Genomic DNA, 5944 nt, shown 5'->3' with positions numbered 1-5944 from the left:
TCGTCGAGGTTCCAGTACTTGATGCTGCTCAAGTTCCTATCCGCAGAGAATCATTACCATCACACGTGTCTTCGGATTCGGATGAAGAACTCATAGAGAACATTGATACAAGAACCGATTCAAGGATTATCACTCTTCCATCCGCAGTCCAGGGGGAACCTTCTCAGGTTCCAGAGGAACTCCCATCAGCAATCCAGGGGGAACCTCTCCCAACTGCTCAAGAAAATTCCATTCTCGTTCCAACAAACCAAGATGATTCCGCAGGATGTTCTCAAATCCAGGGGGAACTGCCATCTCCAACCGCAAAATCTTCTGATATTGAAGATATTCCCTCTACCGCAGCTACTGATCATCTACAACCCCGTCTACATATATGGACGAAGGACCACCCACCAGGTCAAATCATTGGCAACTCATCCGCAGGTATCCAGACTCGATCTTCCAAGGACTTATCTGATAATTGTCACTACGCAGCGTTTATGTCCTCAGTCGAGCCTCGAACGATCAAAGAAGCATTACTAGAACCTGATTGGATATCCGCAATGCAAGAAGAGCTAGAAGAATTCAAAAGGAACAAAGTGTGGAAGCTCATCCCGAAGCCACATGGTCACACCATTGTTGGCACTAGATGGGTATTCAAAAACAAGCTGGATGAATCTGGTGCGGTAGTCAAAAACAAGGCAAGGCTAGTTGCAAATGGCTACAGTCAACTTGAAGGTGTTGACTATGATGAAACGTATGCTCCGGTGGCACGAATGGAAGCCATCCGAATCTTCTTAGCATACGCAGCCCACAAAAACGTCAAGGTACACCAAATGGACGTAAAGAGTGCATTTCTCAATGGGGAACTAAAAGAATAGGTTTACCTTCAGCAACCTCCAGGCTTTGAAAGTATTAAATTCCCAGACCATGCTACAAACTTGAAAAAGCAGTCTACGATCTGAAGCAAGCCCCAAGAGCATGGTACGAGACTCTCTCTGAATTTCTGGTCTCGTCCGGGTACAAAAGAGGAGTGATTGATCCCACTCTATTTAGAAAAGCAAATGGTGACCACCTTATGCTTGTACAAATATATGTGGATGATATCATCTTCGGATCGACTGATCAAGGAATGGTGGATAAATTTTCTAAGCTCATGACCAACAAGTTCAAAATGAGCATGAATAGAGAGATTAACTTCTTTCTAGGACTTCAAGTGAAACAAGTTCCGCAAGGGATATTCATTCATCAAGAGAAATACATCACTGAACTATTAAAGAAATATTCTATGGACAACTGTTCTTCGGCTAAGGTCCCCATGACCTTCGGATATAAGATCTCTGCTGATCCCTCAGGCGAATCTGTAGATCACAAGACTTATAGAGGTATCCTAGGCTCTTTGATGTACCTCACCGCAAGCAGGCCAGATATTGTCTTTGCAACAGGCGTATGCGCAAGGTATCAGGCTGACCCAAAAGTGTCACATATGACCGCATCCAAACAGATACTACGGTACCTGAAAGGAAGCAAGTCTCTTGGATTATGGTACCCTGCAGGCAATGATTTCAGCCTTCAAGCATTCACAGATGCGGATCACGCCGGATGCAAACTAGATCGAAAAAGCACTTCAGATGGATGTCAATTTCTGGGTGGAAGACTCGTCAGCTGGTCATCAAGGAAACAAAGTTGTGTATCTCTGTCTACCGCAGAAGCTGAGTATGTGGCCGTAGCCAGCTGTTGTTCTCAAGTCCTTTGGATGAAAACTCAACTATTGGACTACAGATATAGAATGCTGAGGATACCGATCTACTGTGACTCTGAAAGTGCTATTGCTATTTCTCACAATCCAATTCAGCACTCCAAGACTAAGCATATCGAACTACGGTATCATTTCATCAAAGACCATATCTTGAAAGGTAACATTGAACCCATCTTTGTTCATTCTCATGAAGAGATTGCTGATGTGTTCACAAAAGCGCTCGACTCCACAAAACTTAACACCTTCCTACAAATGTTAGGAATGATGAATCCAGACCCGCAATTCTTTTTGAATTGTTAGATACCGCAGACCATCCTTGGTCTCCGTTGCGGTTCTAACTGAAAGTTACTTATGACAGATGGTCTTGGTACCACAGTCTATGTACCGCACCCATGTATCATACGTATCTCTCATGGGTCCTTATTGTTTGTTATTACTAACTTTTTGTACAAGTGCTCTCCTCAGTTTCTTCTACTGCAGTCATATATCTATCCATCCGCAATGACATCTGATCATCCGCAATGACATCTGGTCATCCGCAATGAAGTTTCCATCCGCAATCACATTGATAATTTCTCAACTGTTTCATCAACCCTTGTATCATAGTGTGCTATTTAATGATCCTTCATTAAACAAAACATTAATAAAAAAAACATTCCTTGAGAAACTGTCTCATTCTCCTTTTTGAATAAACCTTGTGTCAGACCTATTTTAGGTATGATGAAAAAAAGAACGCTTTTCCATAAACGCATCCTTAATCTGTCTTTTTCTCTTACCCATCACGTCCCATCCGTTACAACTTCTTGTCCCCTCACCACACGATCACCTGACGTAATGATGTACGTCTGACTTTTCATTAAATGAAAATCCCCTTTTGGTAAAATCTCAAAACCTTTTTTAAACCGTTTGGTCTTATGTGGCTGAGATTTAATTCCCAAATTCAAAGATTCCCTCCAAACGACCTTTTACCCTATCCTCTCTTTTACGTAGGGTGAAAATAGTTACTACTCCAATTCACCCCTATATAAACCCTTCTTCTTCCCGAAAACACTTTACGCTTTCTGAACATTGAATCCTCCCTCTCAAAACCCACAAGCACTCTGTTTTCTACTCTTTCTCTCAAGCTTCAACAATGGTGAAATCCGGTGTTTCCAAGAAAAAATCCAAGGCATCTGGATCAGTGAACCCTACTGGTTCAGACTCTCCCACGATTGCTTCAAGCAACTTCAGAGCTATATTCAAAAATCATTCATCCTACAATGCTCCGATCAAGCTGATGATCAAGTTTTTGAAGAATCATCCCCTGTTTGGCCCCTTCGATGCTTTCACAGACGTTTTCCCAATCTCAACCTTATTCAAATGTGCCTTTTCAGCCTATCGCCCACTCGAAAACCTACAATAAGTTCATCTTAACCTAGTTAATGATTCTTTGGTCATTCTGTCCAAAGAAAAGTTTCTTTCTGCCATTAACCTCCTTGTTCATCCCTCGATCAAAATTTTCACCCCATCTATGAAAGACGTCACCTCGGCACTTTACCAGATGGGATATCAGAAGAAGATTAGAGGAATTGGTGAATTCAAGAAAAACCAATTGCCTGCGGTCTGGCAATTTGTTTGCCACTTCGTCATCCGCAGTCTGTCGGGCAGAACCGGAGGCACGGACAATATGGGACTCAAACTTCTGGAGCTGGTGTGGAGTATCTTCACAGGTCATGACGTAAACTACGGGCAGATCCTATGGTACGACTTTCTTCAATACATTCCCAAGGAGAGCCCAGGGGAGAACCCAACTGAACTCACTTTTGCAAGGTTTTGGTCCCTCTGCATTTCAGACCTCCATGCGGATGCAGGGATCGACATGGGCAGTGACATCAATTTCTTTGTCCCCAAGGATCTCAAAAGGTACAATCCTTCCTCTGATCAATCTATTTTTGGACCAATTCGAAGACTTGCTACCCACATTCTGTCTACTCTTGGTCTTGAGACTGCTGATGTCTCAGATCATATTGAGGCTACGGAAGGTATTGCCCGATACCTTCCTACCCCGCCTCTTCAAAACCCATCCGCAATCCCTAACCTTGAAGGTACCGTAGTCCCTTCTTCCACTACTCTATCCAATCTTTCTCAAAGAAGAAAGCAATTGGCCTCCAAGAAGAAACAAAGAACCCCCAAGAAGGTTGCTCCCAAAACAACCGCACCCACCAAGAAACATAAAACCAAACCAACCGCACCCACACCTGATAGTGACTCTGATGAGGATGCGCAACCAATTGCCATCCTTAAGAAAAGTAAAACCGATACCTCTGGCCAAATGCGTGACCGGACCGATACTGAAGCCTCTCAAAAGGCTCCGGTAGTCCTTGGGGTGGCCGCAGACCCATTCACCACCACCATCGAATACCACTCAAGCTCAGAAAGTGAGTTTGTTTAATTACTTCGTGGAGACTCCCCCTAGTTCACTCCCAAGAGGATGATACTGGTGCACGCCCTAAGGTCTCTAGGGCTTCCCGACTGCATTTCTTTTCTTCTAAGGAGTTGCACTCCATCCTTTTGAACGTAACCCAAACACTTCAAACACCTCCCCAACCGCAGGGCCCTTCTTCCGCCCATGTCAGAACTGAGCCGAGGCCAAATTTGACTACGGGTCAAGGAGACCAAGGAAGCTCAGGAAATCCTACTCTGCTTACATCCGCAGCAGGTGGTTTAGGCACGGTGAGCACAAATGTGCAGGGATCCGTGGACCCGAAGGACACTTCGGTGCGCTTTCAAGGATTTGACGGAGATAAATCAAACGACTCATGGTTACGCTACACTCCAGTAACTGAGTCAGAAATCAAGAAATATGCCGCTTTCAAGAGGGCATTCCAAGCTCGCAAGGAACAACAGCTCAAGCAACAACAACAAAAGGAACAAGATATCCAGTCAGTGGTTAAGTATTGGGCAGATGTAATCAATAATGCCAATACCGTAGCCACCATTCAAAAGGTTCAAGATTGGATGACTGAGATGGCTGAAACAATCCTTAAAGCCCAAGCAACAGGCGAAGGTGCAGGCCCCTCCAGAGCAACTCCAAATCCAATTCCAACTCCAACAGTCCATGAATCACAAGACGAAGGAACCGCAATAGAAGTCAGTTCTGCTCCCACCTTCGGTCTTGATGATGAGGATATTCAGGAGGTAAATAAGCCCAGTCCCTCTAATGATGACCTGATGATGTTCGATGAAGAAGAGGAATCCAGTGGCTCTCATCATTCAACTTCCAAACCCAAAGAGAAGAAGAAAAAAAAGAATAATGCGGTCACGAGAAAAGAATTTATAAGCTTACACTCTAAAGTTGATCAAATTCTAGCTGCGGTCAAGCCAACTCAACCGCAACCAGAAGACACCCCAGGACCGCAGTCTCTCATCGAACGGATAGAGCGTTTGGAAACGCGTGAGCGATTGGCTGCTGAGAGAATTTTTCTCAAAGTCGAAATGGGAATCCGGTCCCCTGACAACAACCGCAAAGCAGATCACAAGGACTTCATGGTTGCTGCAGAACGCCTCATCTCTGAGGTGACCGCAATCAAAAATGATCTCCAAGCAGCCATTGCGGATCAAGCCACACAGTCTCAAAAACTGATAGCTGAGACTCACACTGCGTATGAGTCCACTATCTCAGTTCTTCAAGCTACAATCAATAGACTGCAACGATCCCTGTCCTCCAACTTCCACGGTCCCGAGATTCTTGAGCTCACAAAAGAAATTCATAAACTGCTCTTCAATTCCACTATCCCCAATAATCAACAACTGGCAGATGACCTCAAAGCTCAGTTTCAAAACGTGTTTTCCAAAGTTGATGGCCTTCGTTAATGGCTTGAGGAAGCCCCTGGGTTGCATTCCTCAAGAGGCAGAAGTGAAGAAGAAGTCCATCATTCACATCACTCCACCTCACAGCATCCGAGTCCCCCCATCATCACAGAAAAAATTCCTACACCGCAACCATCTCATCATACTCCACCTCCTCATAACACTCCACCACAAAAGGAGATCAACCCTGACAAACTAGAGACTCCCCCTCAGTTCAAAAACCTGGTTGAGCACATGTCCTCTCCAAGCTCAAACGATTCTCCTGCCACCTCCCAAAGGAAAAAAGATTGGAAGGCAGCTAAACTGGCAGAGCTCATATGGAGAGAATGCGGTTTTGATACCATCACGGACGAATCA

This window comes from Lactuca virosa, chromosome 6, assembly GCF_052849685.1.
Source record: "Lactuca virosa cultivar CGN04683 chromosome 6, Lactuca_virosa_CGN04683_v6, whole genome shotgun sequence".
Taxonomy (NCBI): domain Eukaryota; kingdom Viridiplantae; phylum Streptophyta; class Magnoliopsida; order Asterales; family Asteraceae; genus Lactuca; species Lactuca virosa.
The sequence above is the reverse complement of the archived record's forward strand: the minus strand, read 5'-3'. Positions refer to the sequence as shown.